Source organism: Amblyomma americanum, chromosome 5 (assembly GCF_052857255.1).
Source record: "Amblyomma americanum isolate KBUSLIRL-KWMA chromosome 5, ASM5285725v1, whole genome shotgun sequence".
Classification (NCBI taxonomy): Eukaryota; Metazoa; Arthropoda; class Arachnida; order Ixodida; family Ixodidae; genus Amblyomma; species Amblyomma americanum.
In genome coordinates, this window is record NC_135501.1 from 180,205,129 (window position 1) to 180,224,130 (window position 19,002).

Here is a 19,002-nt window from a genome sequence, read left to right on the forward strand (position 1 = left end):
CCTTTGATATTAAGCACACTTATGTACACAGGGGGACGCTACTTGGGGCATATTTTAATTTGAGCAGTAATTAAAGACCCAATCTCTGTTTGTATTTATTTTGGTGTCCATGCAAGATTATTTGACGAGCTTGTCAATTTTAGATTTAGGGCGAAGCTTCCATTCAAGCAGCTGTAGAGAGAGCGCCGCCGTGGTGGCTGAGTGGTTATGGTGCTCGGCTCCTGACCGGAAAAACGCGGGTTCGATCCCAGCTGTGGCGGCCGCATTTCGATGGAGGCGAAATGCTAGAGGTCCGTGTACCATGTGATATCAGTCCACGTTAAAGAACCCCAGGGGGTCTAAATTATCCGGAGCCCTTCCCTAGGGAGTCCTCATAGCCTGAGTCGCTTTGGGACCATAAACCCCGATTGGAACAAAACCAAACTGTTGTAGAGCACCAAAGCGAACACCTGATACCGAAAAGTCCTTCTTACCCTTTGCAGAAAAGTCACGCGAAATATGAAACTAGAGGATATCGGTGGTCTAGTCTGACCAGCAGTTCACGAAACGTAAGAGGGTGTGGCGAAATTCATGCCAACCGTCAGCACGGTGCCACATGTGCCGCGTAAAGAATCAACCGCGGTGATTAAACAATAGATATCGAAAGGCTATAAAGGTACAGAAATGTTTTTACGGGAATGGAACCCAGCAGTAAAACTTTTTAAGTTGTCGCAAATTGTTCGTTCCTCTTTCTGCGTGAATTAAATCCTTCCAACATTGTAGTTATTAAGGTTAACCACCTTTCCAACATTTTTTTTCTCTTGCTGCTCGTCGGCTCCAAGGCATAGCTATACTCGCGCCCACACTGATTCTGATCCTTCTACCAAATACGAAGACTGTCAGTGTCAGGCTGCACTTAGTCACGTGTAAAGTCTAATTATTTTCCGGCACGGCGAAAGTTAAGGATGCACCAGCCGAACATGTGCACAGGTGGTGGTGGGCAGCTCTGAGCAAAAAACACCGCCCTTGAGGAACACCAGCGTGCGTAAAGTCTACTCTGCAACTCTACTCGAGGGAAAAGGTAAGAAGTAATTGGCAAATTTCAACGCCAAGTCATCGGAGACCATGGTTGTCTCCTGAAATGACTATCTTAAATCTTTTAGATCGCGATATATTATTTTCTCAACGAAAACGTTTTCTTAACCTCCATGCCGTTTATTTAATAAAATTCTGTTTTCTAGCGACAGCAAATGCCTGCGCCTGAAAGAACTGAAACAGCCTTATTGTTTAAATAACTTTCCATTTTCCGTCACTTGCCGCGTAAATTTCTCTCCAGCTGTGCGTTCATCGTTTTCCGATAAGGGATTAATTACTCACTGACATCCACCCGAGCGCAGCCATATGGCCAAAGAGGAAAGCTACACAGCTTTGTTAGAATTATCCTTGTTTGTGGTTCGAACCCGGGACCATCGCTCCATAGCTATGGAGGGTTGTTTTCGCCTTCAGTTCAGCTACGTGTCTTAACTGACTTTTTTCCTTCCTTCACCCTCTGGTCCTGTGTACCTAGGCCGGCAATCTAGGTCGTTGGCCTGTAAACCTTGATAGTTTGGATACGGCGCTGCAGCTGGCTTTGTCCATGTTTAAGCCCGGAAGCGATAACCGGGGCGAACGCGATGAAGATTGCCATCGGGCCCCGCAAGCGCTCGTTAGTGCTTGTTTGTCTGACTCGCCTTCTTCTTGCAAGCGGCCCGGATTAGTGGAACACTCGCCTTTGAAAGGCATTCTCTTTTCTGGGAAAATCTCAGACAGCTTGGAGTAGAAGGGGTTAAGAAAGCGACTAAGTGGGCCGTGTATAATAAGAAAACTTCAGACAGGTGCGGCCATTGCCGTAAGAGTTCCTCAGGGAGTTCGCCATCGAGCAATGCGACAGGTCACATGCACAGAAGGCCCGTGATTCGCTTAGTAATCTCCGCATTGTTAAATTTTGTCAAAGATAGTTTTCACGTCACGTGACAAGTGGCTTCTTTGGGTGCAGCAGAGTCTAGGCAGGAGACGGTCATTTGTCCGCGTGCTGTGAGGAGTGCCCTCTTCATCACAAGTGACCCTGCACCCCATCTCCGACTTCTCACATTCACTACAATCACCCCGCCGTACTAATAGCCGCAAAAATGAACCTACAGACACAGGCGCTGACATACGGCTTTCACGAGTGATCAGTCGTAAGTCAGCGCCTGTGTCTGACCGCTCCTTTAGTCCCGTCTTTTTGCGCTGTACCTTTTCCTGCGAAATGTACCGACTAGCCCAGACTAATACCCATTTGTAAAAATGAACCCCAGAGCACAAAGGGCAAAGGACTTCCCCCTCCCCCCTCCCCCCTTTCCTGCCTAGCCTCTGCTTCATGCCATAAAAAGCATGTGGTTGGCGATAAGTGGATTAGGAAAACAGCCCGAAGTTCGCCACGCTTTGTGGAAACAAAGATGGTGGCCGCTGTGACTTCGATGCAAAATATGTATTGTCCAAGGTTTTCCCCTGGCCTGACCACCACATCTCTTCGCCACCTGGTAAATGGCGACAGACAGTAGCTCGAGATCTGTGCGAGACTTTGCGAGGCACTGCCCTCAAGCACCTCACAATGCAGAGAGGCACCTGAAGCCTTGAAGATAAAATGACACATGTTTTCGCGCTCATCCATGAAGTAAATGCGCTCATATGATCATTATATCTAAGCGTTTTTGCTTTCGCATCAAATCCTCATGTATTTTGTTTTGGCTGAGCGCTTAATGTGACGTTCAAGCATAAACTAGGTCAAGTCCTCGCTCTCAAATGAGCAGCAAATGATCGCTTCCGAAATAGTTATGCTGTAAACGAGTTATTTTCCGCGAACGCAGTATTTCGCGAATTAGGATGAAGCAGCAGTTTTCGAGTATTTCGCGAGTACTGAATTCCAGGAATCAGGCGCGGCGGCACACTTACCATCTCCCCTTAAGCCTGCAAGTTTTCGGACGCTGCAAAGCCCACTATAGTGCAATACAAGTTAAGAAAAAGCGTATTTTCCCCGAATAAGGAGCGCCTTCCAGCCAATGGCGTCCTACGTCTCTCGCTTGTCGCGTCTTCTTCTGCGCTTTATTTTCGTGAAAGCAACGGCTTCGGCCGATTCTCATGAACTTGCGAGCCTGAGCGGAGTGACGATGCAGGGAGTGGCATGGCAGTGCAGGGAAGGGACCATTCCCGACAATACCGGGAGAGCGCTGTCCCCTTTCATATGGCGCTCCCTGCATTGTCATTCCCTGCATTGTCATTCCATGTATCGCTGCTCCCTGCATTCTCATGATCATGTTGGAGTAGTGTGACAACGGAGGGAAGGGGCTATCCCTGACACTACATGAAGGGGATTCCCCCTTTCATCTGCCACTTCCTGCATTGTCAGGCTAGCAGGTTCGTGAGAGTCAGCGGACGTCATTGTCTGAAAGGCCGTCGTCTGATGGTGAAAAGCCGCTTTTTTTTTTTTACTTGTATCCGACTATAGCAAGAACTCGGCACTAGCCAAAAAAAAAAAACACTCCAGTGGCAATTGTTCCTAAAGGAAGGTATTTTTGAAAGCAAATCGAAATTGCAAACTCTCTCCGCCAGGACCTAGAAATCCATTTTCTTCTTAAACTCACCACGTTCACGCGGTGAATTCAAAACCTTTCACGGAAAACCCGTCAAAAGTTGTGAATGCTTTCTGCTCGACGCTGAGTCCCAGGTAGATCACAAACAGCTTAGGGGCTCCACTTTAGGCAACAAATACACAAACGAATGAACAGGCGCTCTGGCGGAAGGTATAGGCACATCATATTTTAAATGTTTCGCTTTTAGCAAGGGGGCACAGTTGCATCCGCATTTTCATTTCCAATTGCACATAGGAGAAAGAGAAACCTTTTGTTTGTCTATTCAGATCGCACGCACATTTTGTTTCTCAGACTTGTAAGTCAGTGTCTTGCCGAAATTATTAGCGGGACCCATTTGTCGTGATTTGTGTGGTACCAGCGAAAAACCCGAAAATTAGGTCATGGCGAAAATGAAGTTTATTTAGAGTATTTGATGGTTTCTTTCAAATTTGCACAGCGAACTCCACATAGAATCAGCATAATTATGGTGTGAGGGGAGGAAAAAAAGGTGCATAGCACTGGAATGGGTGTTTATATAAAAAAAAGTATCGTCTCTGTACACATTCTGCGCTAGCCGTCGTTCATTGTCGCAGTAGATGACCCAAGCTGTTTGCCCTTGTGAACATGCAGGAGCTTCGCTGCTAACGGAAGTCAGAAAAAGCAACGGGAAATTTTGGCTGCATTGGCCGGCTATAGAATATGAAAGTGCCATGCGGAAGGAAACTCGCCGAAATGAAGGAAATGAGCGCGGGAACGGGAATGTGCTCATGCATACTGACATGGCGCGCCATCCACACGACGGGGGTTACAAGGAAAGCTAGTGCTTCGTACAGGGGCATGCAATATGGCCATGTGCTATGGGCGTGCTTGTACTTAGCGGGGGCTTTGCCAACCTCCAACCAAACACGATTGATTAACTTTAGTCTCCTCACGTACCCACGGCTGTTGGATTTAAAGGCACGCTGTGCGGCCTGCTGAGTCATGTTGTCCATAGCGACCGTGTGAGTGGACCTAGTTCCATTTTCGGCCACCAGGAATGTAACGCTGCGGATTCAAAGCGCGATTGGCGAGGGTAAACGAATCCGAAACCACCATCTCCAGCGTGTACAGTGTAGCACGATTGCTAGATCAGGAAAAAAGGTGACATTATTATGCCACCTTGACTCAAAAGGCCTATTTAAAAAAATGCAGAACATCTGAAGTGAAACACCCGGTATATGTTTCCTTTCCATAGCTCGCTGCTTTGTCCCCAATTTAAGTTTAGCCGTTTCCATCAGCCTCCGTGTTTTTGCCCCATGAGTGCGACGGTAAGATTGTACACTCTTCTCTTGAGGGATACTGGTAAACTACCACTCATGATCTGAGAGTGCATGCAAAACGCACTCCGGCCCTTTCTTAATCTTCTAGTTCTGCTTTAAGTAGACATAATTTCTTGAAATACCCAACATTTCGCTGATTATAGTGCACTGCTCTTCCCTTTCGAGACAGCTGAACATTGCCTTAGTTTTCTGCATATTAATTTTAGACGTCCCGCTCTGCTTCGCCTTTCTAGGTTTTCGACCATGTTTTGTGGTTAGTCCCTGATCGAGTAACTTAGGGCAGCAATGCCATCTGTGAATAGTAGATTACTAGAGTATTCTGCATGTACTTTTATGTCCAACTTTCCCAGCCCAGACATCGGAATACCTCCCTGTCTTAAGACTTAAACCTCAGGACATAATTCCGGGTCCCGACTGCCCCGTTTCATCGTGGCACAGTGCTGGTAACGAACGCCTGGCAAGCGGATGTGAAGCCCAGCTACAGGAAACGTTGGGAGGGCTGCGTCGCTCCGCGCCGGATTTTTGAGCGGAATCGATGCCGCGCTCCAGATCCACCAGTGGAATTCGTCATAATCGTTCCGTGTCGGTCATTAATGCTGGGCGGGCCATGTAGTCCGTCAGCCACTCCTCCAGGTCGTTATATGTGGCGTCGATCGATTGAAACGCCTGTTACGTGTGGCCAAGTTAAGTCGATATCGAATACAGTTTCTTAGCAAAGAAAATATATTTTACCACTTTTTCGCTGGTCATGAAGTTTATTCGTAAGTTTAGCTCGGCGCCTTGGTAGTCTCGCAGCGGAAAGTGAAGCATTCGAAGAGAAACATCAGTGTCATTCGCACCCGTTGTTTAAAGGCAGACTCATAGAACAGACTTGTTAGTTGCAGGCACAGGGCGTACGATAACGCACTACAAAAACGTTTAACTTGTGCCTAAGTTACCTTATGTTCTGAGAAAAAAAAAGGGGTATTATACATAGTTGTATACTAGAGTTCGCTATCAGACGAACACATGCAGGAAAGCTTGTAGCTGGTTGGATGGCCTCCTTTCAGGGGTAGCAATCTAACCAATGGCGTCGTCCTATGGTTCTGACGTTGCTTTCCGTTGCCTTACTCCTGCTTGCCTGCAGCTGCTAGCTGCGTTCTTCATAAGCGTTCTTCAGTTGCATCCGACTCTATAGCATTGTTAAAACCGTTTCTTTCAGACACAGAAAAGCAGTGCTTCTTCACATTGCTGCGAAGTTTTGCTGAGTTTGCGTTATTTTATTTTGTTCGGTTATTACTGCGGTACGCGGTATTATCACTTCGTGTATGTTGCACCAGAATCGGGCCGAGCGCTCTCGAGCTGTCATAACCACACGCGACAATTTCTACGTAGTTTAAGATGCGCCTTACCCTTGAATGTTTATCATCGCCATTAAAATCAGTGCGTGGCCGAGAACGATGGGCAGTTCTCGACCATCTCACAGACGAGAGCACTTGCTGCTGCAGAGTTGTTTCATTTCCTTTGTAGGCACACGGGTTCACCCAATTAGCATTTTTCTTTGAAAGCATTCAGTTGTCTTTTTGCCTGCCCGGCTGTCGTTATCACCTCGTAAATGAGGGAAGCCAACAGTCAGAGAAACCAAGAAGCATGGGGGATGTCTTTTATTTAATTTTATAGTTTTTATCAATGGGAGATTAATAAAAGCAGCAGAAAAACAACCACATGCCGCTGGTGTGATCCGAACCCACGACCTCCGAAATTCGCGTCCGGTGCTCCAACTGAGCGGCGGCGATGGCGGTCCAACTCTACTTTTTTTTTTTCTTGTTCCGACAGTGTGCCTGCTGGCATAAAGTCCAATCATCTGCTTTCGGGGGAATTTATGTGTTGTGTAAGCGAAACTTGAGAGTATTAAACAGCTTCACCCTCATCGCTCTTGCTGATGGAGCCGCCGCGACGGCTTGAAACAGGTTTTTGCCCCGCCGCGGTGGCTCAGTGGTTAGGGCGCTCGACTACTGATCCGGAGTTCCCGGGTTCGAACCCGACCGCGGCGTCTGCGTTTTTATGGAGGAAAAACGCTAAGGCCCAGTGTGCTGTGCGATGTCAGTGCACGTTAAATCTCCCCAGGTGGTCGAAATTATTCCGGAGCCCTCCACTACGGCACCTATTCTTCCTTTCTTCTTTCACTCCCTCCTTTATCCCTTCCCTTACGGCGTGGTTCAGGTGTCCAACGATATATGAGACAGATACTGGACCATTTACTTTTCAAAAAAAAAAAACAATTATTATTATTATTTACCGCGGCGGCACGGATCGCGAGCGTTTTCCCTTGTATGTGAAACAGGCTCATATATACGGAATTGGTCATTCTAGACTTTATACTTAAGATGCCTGCAGGAGTCTTCATACCACTGCTGGCGCAGTGGTGCGGCGGTTAAGCGATTAAGCATTAAGCGGTTAAGCATTGCGTCTGTTGACGCAATGTCGAACGCTCGAAACTTTTCGAGCAACTGTATGATATTTGCAAATATCACACCTATAACAACCAGGTGGGCAGGTAGCCATGACGTCACAGGATCTTGTAGCCTCTCTCGACCGATCGTTAAATTACTTGCTTTCTGGCGTGCACGTTGGGCAGGCTGCTCACCACGGTAGGCAGGCTATGAGTGCGTCACAAGGTCACGTGACCTCTTTCGACCAATCGGCGAATTTCGGTACGTCGGGCGGCGAATTTTGCTCCTGTGCAACGCTGAGCATTACCGCGCATATACCACGAGCCGCGTCACAGCGAGGCAGGTACAAAGAGCTCTCCATTTCATTTCTCTGCTTCCTCTTTCCTTGCCCGGGAAAAAACAAAAAACAAAACAAAAAAAATCTCGCGAGCCGTGAGAACAATATGCAGCGGCGACGACCTTGCTCCGTGCTCACACGACTGACCTTTGTCTTCCCGCTAGCACGAGGAGCGCGCTTTTTCTCGCCTCCGCTTCCTGCTCACACTTCATGAATTGCGTTATGCGCACCGGCCTGCGCGTGTACGGGTAAGTGCACGCGCGGGTGTAACCTTGCGCGAAGCGGGCATTTGGCTCGCATGAGCGCCTTCTGGTGGACGTCAGTCATCTGTCCTCAACCTCATTACTGGCACCCTTTTATCTTGCTCTAATTGCGCTCTGCTTGACCATTCTTTTCTCTTTTTTGTTTTTGCACGCCGGATCTAAAATTTGGGAATGCAGAGTGTGGTCTGATGTCGAAATATTATCTTTTGTGTTCGGGTTTTATTTTTTCCGCAATTAAAAACCGGGCGATATATTTTTTAGCTAAAATTGGGGTACAAACCGGGTTGTTTAGTAAAAAGTCTTGTAATTCAACTCAATTCAATTCAATTCATTTTATTTTACCAGAAGTTTGGAAGGATATCTGGGCTGAAAGCTGTGAAACCACAGCTTGACATGGCCCAGACAACCTCTACAAGACAGTGCCGACGTAGTTATAAACAATAGTTAAGTGAAACAATGGAAAGATCTAGAATAGCAGATACTATACAATATTAACTTTGAGTAGTATTCAAAACACAAACAAGCTTAGTTTCTAAATATTATCAGAAATAACCCAAGAATACATCATACATACATATTTGAATAAAACTGTAGATTTGTACAATCATAACTGAAATACTGTTATGATACAACCTGGAGGAGAAACTCGTAAACGGGGTATGCCTGGGGTATACAGATGTAACCATGTGTCATGATCATACTGGCCTGCGCGTACAGCCGTTTTATCAATGTTCATGGTACAAATCTGCTAGAAGCAATGCTGTACTCCTCCGCTGTCTTGTTTGTTATGAGCCTTGTTATTAATTTATGAGCCTTGTTATGTTATGTTAATTTATGAGCCTTGTTATATTTTGAGCCTTGTTATTAATCTTGCTTGTTATGAATTACTGTTGTAATTCAGGTTGTATCGGGTCATATTTTCTAGCAGAAGAAAATCTAGTTTAAGCGCTCGTTTTGTGCAGGATATAATAAGCGACGTCACTTCCGCCAAAGGCATAAACAGCTGGTAACGCTATCGCATTGCCACCGCATAATGTTAATTAGGTGTCCGTGTGAATTTTTGGTGTGTACAGCACTGTCCCTTTATTATGTCTATCGGTGCCCCCCCCTTTCATACTCTCCTCGCAGAAAGGTAGACTGCATGTGTACCCTGCTTTCAATGGCCGGCCGAATTAAGCAACTAAATTGAGAAGAAAACTACGATTTTTTGTAATACCACTAATAAGAACTAATATTGAAAACAACAAACAAACTAAAAACAACAAAAAACTAAATGATCGGGTACGCGCACATAGCTGTGGGTGTGCCGTCAACTATACAAGCTTCACTCTATGCCCGCAGATGACTGCAGAATCAACGGGAAGCAATAGAAAACCAGCATCCTGACACGCGACTAAAAAAAAAAGACATAAAAGAGGAAACCAAAGCAATGAGCAGGACATGAAAAAAAGTAGGTGACACCTGATTTTTTTTTAATCCTCTGTTAGCCATTAAAAACTACTTAGTGCTAACCACGACCGTTGGTTTGCATGAAGGCACATTCATTAAGGCTGCGAACTGGATGCATGAAAACACAAAGGGGAAATAAATAGTGACGAGAAAACCCAAGATGACTAAAGGACGCTTGCATCTCGTCTGGGAGCTCCGGCAGAAAATGAGGGCGGTTCGCTCCAGTTGGCGACCACCGTTCGAGGAAGCCGCGAGCCGTTTCTCGGTTTTTCAAGGGGCAAACAACGGCTGCGCAGCCTTTGCAGGCACTCCACATACGCAACATGCGGGCAGTTCTATGCAGCGGTATGAACGGTATAGACGGGACAGTCTGCAATGGAGCGGAGGCACCGTTACTGTATCACTCAAGGATTAGATTGGGCGCCTCATTTTGCCTTTAAATCACAGTGAATTCGTCCCAAGAAGATCCACAGACATTCCTTGCGTCTCCACGAAGCAAGGCGACCTGGGTGAAACGTGAAGATTGCGACAGATTTTACTTCCTACATTGAATTACCTCCCCGGCAAGGGAAGGCGTCTAGCAAGAAGTCTGAAAGCTTTTAGTGCTTAATTTTGCACATGAAAATTAGGATGTATTTGGTGTTTCACGCGTGGTTCCAACTCGGTATCGCTAATTTACCATGCCGTCGGCTCATAACAAACAAGACAGCGGAGGAGTACAACATTGCTTGTAGCAGATTTGTACCATGCCCATTTGGCGAGAAATCATTGATAAAACGGCTGTATGCGCAGGCCAGTATGATCATGACACATGGTTACATCTGCATACCCCAGGTATACCCCGGTAACGAGTTTCTCCTCCAATTCATGTTTCTTACTATCCCTCTGTATCTTCCCTGCGTGTATCCAGCACGAACAGATCCAAGGAAAGACATCCACGTGAGCGCTGTTGGACAGCTGCACTACAAGATGTGGAGCGTTTCGAATCCTTATAGTAGCGCGAGATATAATAAACGAAAGAAAGGACCCTTTAAATTTCTTTTTTCGTTTTTTTGTGAAGAAATAATCGTAATAGCTGGAGTGCACGCACTACAAGAGCTCCCACTTCTAAAGCCCGCTTTGATGACCTGAAAACTACAGCCGGATACAACTCAAGAGCGTAGCTGCTTTTCCCCGACAAAGCACCCCCTTCCAGCCAATGGCGTCGGCCGATTCTCACGAGCCTGATAGCGTCATAACGCAAGGAGTGGCGTGACGATGCAGGGTGGGACTATTCCCGACGATGCAAGGAGGATGCTATCCCCTTTCTTCGGCTACTCCCTGCATTGTCGAGCTAGCAGGCTCATGAGGATCGCTCGACGCCATTGGCTGGAAGGGGTCCTTTGAAGGGGAAAAGCCGCTTCTTTCTTGAGTTGTATCCGACTACAGTGGGAACATTCCCCACGCTATCTGGCACACACCAACGTTGTTTACACGGCGGTGCTGCTTTACGGACCATTGTTCTACATATCTGACTGTGGAGGCTTAGAGTGTTTGCTTGGTTTATTGTTCTCCCAGCTTGCCAGTGATAACCTAGTTGTTCTTGGCTGCTCGTCTAAATTCATTTGTTTATAACAAGGTAGAAATTGGAGCTGCTTAATGCATGATCATGAGGGGAAAAACAGCGCTTACACAAGACGTCATGCCCCCGTCTCCTTTGTGCCATTTAAGCGCCGTTTTTTGCCACAAGATGTTTCTTTATAGTTGATGTGTTGGATTGTGTGTTGTGTGTTTAACCATGCCATTGTACGTGCGGTGTTGCTCTATGCTTCGGTCCTATATTTCAGTTGTCAAGCTTTCTTGCTCGTTTCTCCTTCAAGGAGCAGTGAATGAGACTATGAACAACTCAGCTCGCCTACATTTGTTCATGCCGATAAAGAAAACAAGGCGAAGTGCAAATCCGCGTTTCCTATCCGGTTACAGAATGGTCGTTGCGGCGTCACATACGCAGGCTTCGCACTGTACCGTGTCCCCGTGTTCCAGATAGTTCTAGAACACAACCGACCTATAGGTTCATTCGTGCAGTCTTTCTCAAAAGTAAAGAGCCCAGAGGGTTCACTTCTGAGCCATATAGTGGGGCTCTTAGAGCGTCTGTGGAACTCCTTGACTTTCGTAGAGGAGAGGACGAGATTTTCGTTCCGTTTCAAAAGATTTGGAACGCTGGCGATGCATAACGAATCACACAGCATGACCCAGAAGCAATTCCCTTGTCCTCTCAACTTTCTAAAAAGACTGTATACTGTCGAAACCACGCTTCCGGAAGCCCGTAATACTGCGGCAGTACTCGTTATCGAAATCAAGCAGCAGGTACTCATTCGCGTGCACAAAAGCACACTCCAGTGTACCTCGACAACCTTTGTACAGCGTGCTGCACGGAAGCAGCCCCACGCAGCCCTGCAGTGACGTATATATAGAAGGAGTACGAGCGGTTGCTTCCTGAAGCGGGCGAGCCGTCGTTTCGTAGAGGAAATGCTTCCGAAGCGGGGGAAAGCCAGTTGCCGAGTGCGGCAGAATAAAATGTGTTTGTGTGCATACACGCACTGCCTCTCGAAGCCGGAAACGCGAGGAATAGTGCCAACGGCGCCCTGCGAGCTGTGGTGGCGCCTTTTCGGAATCGGGCTGCTTTGTAGCCCATACAGAAGGCGACAGGAGGTGTTTTCTGATAGACCGAAAAAAGAGGGTTTCCTTGTTCCTTGCCTGTATGGGCCACACTGCATACACGTGGAGATGGGCTGCTCCGAAAGAATGAAAAAGGAAAATAGGGTAGATGTTAAAAATTGCTGGCTGTGCAGACGATTGTAACGGCCGCAGTATCACGTGCGCTGAGATTCGCGAATAGGGGTTGTTTCACGTGACGTCACGGGTGCCATTTGTCTGTCCACAGACTACCCCTTTCTCCTCAGATTTGGGGTACTCTGGCTCCCCAGGTGTCAGGAAAAACATTAAATGTAGCGATGCCTAGGAGGCCTTGCTGCGAAGCGAGTTCCCCGCCGAACAGCAACAAGTCATACGCCTGGTGACGGAAGCCGCGAAGAAACACTAGCTTCACCTGAAGTTAGTCACGAAGACCCCGGCCCCCGTCCTTCCAGCCTACGGGGGAGAGGGGGGGGGGGGGCAAATTGGTGGAAAATAAAGTTCATGTTGCTGTCCAGAGCTTAGCTTCAACAGTGCACGCCCGAGCAAGTGGGGACAATCCCATGCATTAGACACGCACGCAGCCTTTCCCAGTGCTTCACACTCAACAAAATGGCGGGCGCCGTGACGTCGTCGAATGCTCCCTGTAGCTCTGCATGCCCCATGCGCAGATCTTGAATGCGAGCAGTCCCGGTGTTAATTCAGAGGCCATCATTTAGAACCATCCTTCGCGGTGGCTCAGTGGCTATTGGAGTCCGAAGTGCTAAGCCAACGGTCGCGGGATCTGGTCCCGCCCGCGGAGGCCGTGTATTTCGATGGAGGCAAACTGCAAAGGATAGCCTTGGAAACTGAAAGCGGCCGTAGCGTGCGACGCATTTGAGCGCGCAGTCGCCTTTGTTTGCTCTCGGACTTGAGCAACGCAGCAACCGCCAGGACCACTCAAGCCGTACGAGCCTCTCCATTGTCTCGCCAACAGGAAAAGAAACGACGGCGCTTGCTGGAAGAACGGCCATCCCGCGCCGACGACGTGAGCGTCTGACCATATACACCAGGAAAGGCATTATCACGCTTTTCGCAAGCGGCTCGCGACGAAGAACTGTAATTGCGGAACCAGGGACGGCCGGCCGGCGACTGTGAGAAGAGTGATATAGTTGCGCCATGGCAGGCGTGTACCATGAAGTCGCTGCTTTCGTGTCGGGAGTATGTGAGGGTCTTCCAGCTTATATGCCGCGGTTTACGACAGTCCGGAGTTATATAGCGCTAGTGCCTCGGCACGCGCGGTTGGACCTGTGGCTTTGTTCCGTAGTCTTTTACGTTGATGATGTCGATCATAATTACCTAGCTTGTCCTGGCATCAGTCGAGTTGCTCTTGAAGCGCCTAGTTTATGGCCTCTCTTTTCCTTTCGCGAGCTGCGTTTGTTTTGTCGCGGCGAATAAGTGGGCAAGAGTGGCCAGAACGAAGGGAGAGAATGTGTACACGTGAGTGAAGGTATAGGGAAATGAATTCAAGTGCGTATGTGCCGCATTTTACGGCGTACAGGTAGCTCAAGGCTGTTAACGGGGCGGGTCCAAGCGTGTACGTGGAAGAACTATGGAGCACTTGCTGGTAGTCACGCTATAATGTTTGTAGCGGTGAGTATTATTCATGCTGCTACTCATATATAAATTACTGGTTACACTAGTCTCGTTATTACAGCAGTGGCAGCTCCCAGTAGTGGATAGTGTTGCTGCTGTTGCTACCACGAGATTACTCCTAATATTGGTACTGATACTCCTATTTGAGCTTCGGAGAGAAATAGTGTCAAAAATACTGCCGCTATCTTTACTGAGAACGAAGTCGGTGGCACTGAGAACTGAACTAAGCACAAAGTGCCATAGTTATAAAGTTATATAAGTTATAAAGTTATATAGTTAAAGCCCGTGCCATGGTTATAATGGTAACATTCCGGACAGTGGGAGCACTGAAAATCGGCCGAGATCGTCAACAGTTGAACAATGAAATCCCGAAGCCACAGCTAGAGTATAATAAAGAACAGCAGATGGTTTCACAAGAATCATTTTAAATAAGGAAAGACCTGAAATGAGCTGTGAAAGTGTAGCGCTGAAAAGCAAGTAAAAGATAATGCACATTCATCTGAATTTTGTTTGCGTATATGCGACAGCGCTAATTAGCTCAAAATTCTGAGCTTTGAAATAAAAAAAAATAAAAATTTGGAGGCAAACGGGACTCCAAGACAACAAATGCGAATCGATAGACAAGGAAGAGGAAGCTGGAAGAGGAAAACAATAATAATAATAATAATAATAATAATAATAATAATAATAATAATAATAATAATAATAATAATAATAATAATAATAATAATAATAATAATAATAATAATAATAATAATTGGTTTTTCGGTGGAAAGGAAATGGCGCAGTATCTGTCTCATATATCGTTGGACACCTGAACCGCGCCGTAAGGGAAGGGAGTGAAAGAAGAAAGGAATAGATAGGTGCCGTAGTGGAGGGCTCCGGCATAATTTCGACCACCTGGGGATCTTTACCGTGCACTGACATCGCACAGCACACGGGCGCCTTAGCGTTTTTCCTCCATAAAAACGCAGCCGCCGTGGTCAAAACAAAATCCAAGCTTATGTTTCGCACCCGCAGCTGTGCATCGTCTACGGCACTGCGGCCAACGATACGCCAAGCACTATGGCCAACGATACGCCAGCCGAATGCCAACCAGTCCCGAAACAAATGCGACAAGGCGAAAAGAAATCGGGCATCGATGCTTTAACCCTTCCTTTGTTTTGATTTTAAAAAAAAGAACCGCGCGACCACCAAGTATCGACTGTGTAGCGAAGTCGCGTACTAGCTGCTCCAAGAGAGTAGAAGTCAGTGAGAACGGGCGCAACAAGAATGCAGCGAAGAAAAAAAAAAGCACTTGCGCACTAAGCACAAAATAAGGTACGACCAACGTAACTAGCCGCAAAAGCGAAATGTGATGACGCAGGAGCACTTCACGGGGGACATTTCAAGGTTCTTTTGCCAGGCGCCCTTTATAGCTCTTAAAAGACGCCCGCCGCAGAGTTTTCACCCTAACCGGCTGATTAAGCGACGTACTTCAACTGCCTTGTTTAGTATTTCTTCTTTTCCTTCAATGCTGAAATACCGCATTTTTCTTTCTTTTTGCCTGGCGAGAAAACCACAGCAAGGACTTTCTTGAGTAGGATTTTTATGAAACGGAAACCCTTCCCTGCCGCCAACGATTGTTCAGAATAATTCCCGCCTTTATTCGCTGTGTCCTGTAATCAAGTAATTTGGACTCTTTTTTTTCTTTTTTCCTAGTTTAGACAATGTACGTGAGGCCATCTTTCGGTCCTTATTTGTTGTTATTTTATTTCAATGGCACCTTACCTAACCCCTGGCACTTCGGCGTAAAACTTCACAGCTTTGCCTATTTCATAAATTGTACCATACCTTCCCACAGCTAAGAAATTCTGTATTACACCTGCCGCTTTGCACCTCACGCCGACTTTTCAATTCTTTAAGTTTGCAGCGCATACATGGCTCCACAAACTCATTTAATAAATCCTTTTTACCTATCTCCATTACATTGTGGAATGACTTACCCGATTCCATAGTTACTGAAGTAGAACCTAATAAATTCAGGCACTTATTAACAGCACATTTTAAGGGCTGAGATATTTTGCCGTGTTTTTGAATGTGTATGCGTCTGTTTTTTGTTTTTGTTTTTTCCAAGTTGTTCTTGAGCCGCTGTGTCTTTATTAGTGTTGATGCTTGTAATGATGTTAATGTTTAACAAGAACCCTGCACTTTGTATTGATTTTTGCTGTACCATTGTATATGTAACGACTACTCCCCCCCCCCCCCCCTTATGTAATGCCCTAAACCAAGGGCCTTTAAGGGTAAATAAATGATGATGATGAACAGTCACGTTTCTTTACCTGTCTTACGCCTCCCGCTGACGTTAGGGACTAAGCAGTGGTTTCGCCTTTTTGCCTCGATTTGGAACAGAGGTGTGGATTAATTATAGAAAACGATACGTAGCCAACATGTTTATGAGGTTGCGGTGGGAACGATAATGTCCTGCGTTGTGTTGCAGTGAGGCACGGTTGTATCAGATCAATGAGGAAATCTGATCGTAGCGGTGACCTAGTGGTTTGAGCATCTATAGCGGCCACGGGAGGTGCGGGGTTCGACCTCTAGTGCCGCCGGGTATCTACCGGGTGCACAGCGGCCACAAGCTTTCCCTTGGCCTGATGCTCGGCTTCTCGGGGGTGAAATCGCTGAGAAAACGGGCTTTCAAGACTCCCCCACTCTCTTTTCTTTTTTTTTTGTAGAGCAAAAAAGAACAGCTTTATAAAAAGCAGTCCTTGATCAACTAAAATCAAATCATCATCATCATCATCATCATCGCATTCTCGGAATTTTATATCGCCGCAAAGTATTGCGCGAAATCAAGGCGAAGCCAATGTCTGTGATGAAGCTTTGGTTCTACAGGAGTACCAAGCGTAATGACCGCCTATGGTCGCGCGCCAAGCTATCTGCAGTCGACTTAATCGTGTTCTCCGTTTCAAAACCTGCTTGCTGGTTGCATTTAACTATAGCGTCCACGATCCCTCCAGCGCGCATTTTAATGCGAGAATTCGCAACTTTCACGTGTTATAGGGGGCGTCACTGGAAACCCAATATGGCTGCACTAGAGACGATCCGGCAGCCACGCTAGTCTTGTGCTTTATCCGCCACCTCTTGCGATTTCTCACTACAGTCGGATACAACTCTAAAACAAAGCGGCACGCGCCCCTCAAAGGAGGTCCTCCAGCCAAAGGCGTCATCCGATTTCCACGGCGCCGCAGTTAATCCGATTGAACCGTGGTTATTACCCATTCATCTGCCACCGGCTCTGATTTCAAGTTTGCCGGCCCCAAGGGATCTCTCAAGGGCAGATAGAATAAAGATAGGGGGGGGAGGGGTCGAAGCCATTAGCTGGAGGGGCTTCTTTGAAGGGCATCTGCCACTTTTTTCTTGAGTTGTATTCGACTATAGTCTTGTCATTTTCGTGTTTCTTCGCCCTACTTGCGATTTTTCCGCGCTTCTGTGAGTTCTCATGTCGAGTAACCTACTAGTCCAGACGAAGGTTTGAATTAACTTGAAAATTTATTCCTTAGGCTTAGAATCATGAGGGAACGCATGCAGGCTTATCTCGCCTTTGAACGCTCACTTTGAGCACTGCGGTAGACATAAAATGGGATGATTTTATGTTTTCTGCTCATTATGAGTGCTTTGAGAAAAGCGTCGGAGAAATTTTATGGGATCCTATAATAGCGTATTAATGAATTGTCGGGCGGTTAAGAGAACAAAAAGACAGAAAACCCAAAAACCTTGCACCCCAAAGGCATTCTAATAGTTTATGCGAATACAACGTATGTAACACGTGCATTCATGGTGGGTGAACAGCGCAACAAAGGCAGGACAAAGGCAAGACAAGTACTGACTAGCAACCGAGTTTATTGAAGAACGAAAAGTGGTAATATATAGTAAACGTAAAGAATAAAAACAGAAAAAAAGACAAAAGGGGGTAAACAACCTATGTCACGTGCAATAATAATAATAATTGTTTTTTGGGGGAAAGGAAATGGCGCAGTATCTGTCTCATATATCGTTGAACACCTGAACCGCGCATTAAGGGAAGGGATAAAGGAGGGAGTGAAAGAAGAAAGGAAGAAAGGGGCGCCGTAGTGGAGGGCTCCGGAATAATTTCGACTACCTGGGGATCTTTAACGTGCACTGACATCGCACAGCACACACGTGCAAATAATAATAATAATTGGTTTTTGGGGGAAAGGAAATTGCGCAGTATCTGTCTCATATATCGTTGGACACCTGAACCGCGCGATAAGGGAAGGATAAAGGAGGGAGTGAAAGAAGAAAGGGAGAGGGAGGTGCCGTAGTGGAGGGCTCCGGAATAATTTCGACCACCTGGGGATCTTTAACGTGCACTGACATCGCACAGCACACGGACGCCTTAGCGTTCTTCCTCCATAAAAACGCAGCCGCCGCGGTCGGGTTCGAACCCGGGAACTCCGGATCAGTAGTCGAGCGCCCTAACCACTGAGCCACCGCGGCGGGGCGCACGTGCAATAATAATAATAATAATTGGTTTTTGGTAGAAAGGAAATGGCGCAGTATCTGTCTCATATATCGTTGGACACCTGAACCGCGCCGTAAGGGAAGGGATAAAGGAGGGATTGAAAGAAGAGAGGAACAAATAGGTCCGTAGTGGAGGGCTCCGGAATAATTTCGACCACCTGGGGATCTTTAACGTGCACTGACATCGCACAGCACACGGGAGCCTTAGCGTTTTTCCTCCATAAAAACGCAGCCGCCGCGGTCGGGTTCGAACCCGGGAACTCCGGATCAGTAGTCGAGCGCCCTAAACACTGAGCCACCGCGGCGGGGCGCACGTGCAAGTCCAGATTTCAATTACAGCTTTACTCAATGTAACACGTGCGTTTGGGCGCTCCACTTATGATGATCCAAACAGTCGTTTCTTCACGCAACAAATGGCGCAATATCAGCGTGAGGACGTCGTTTAAGACATTAAGCACAGGTGTAGTTTTCCTGAGTGCAATAGAGGATAGAACCGCCGTAACATCGATCTGCATCGAAAGCTGGCCTCGCTTCAGCGGGACGCATTTGTGTTTGTGTTGCTGCATTTCTCTTTTTCTTCGAGCACACGGCCCCGATAAATAATCAAGCGGGCCGCCGTCCATTCAGGCGGCGCGGGATACTCCAGATTGCATCAATTTCTCCTTGCCAGGCAGGAAGTTATCGCTGTTACTGGGTCCTTATATCTGAAGCAATGTAGGCCGTGCACTGCGAGTCGCG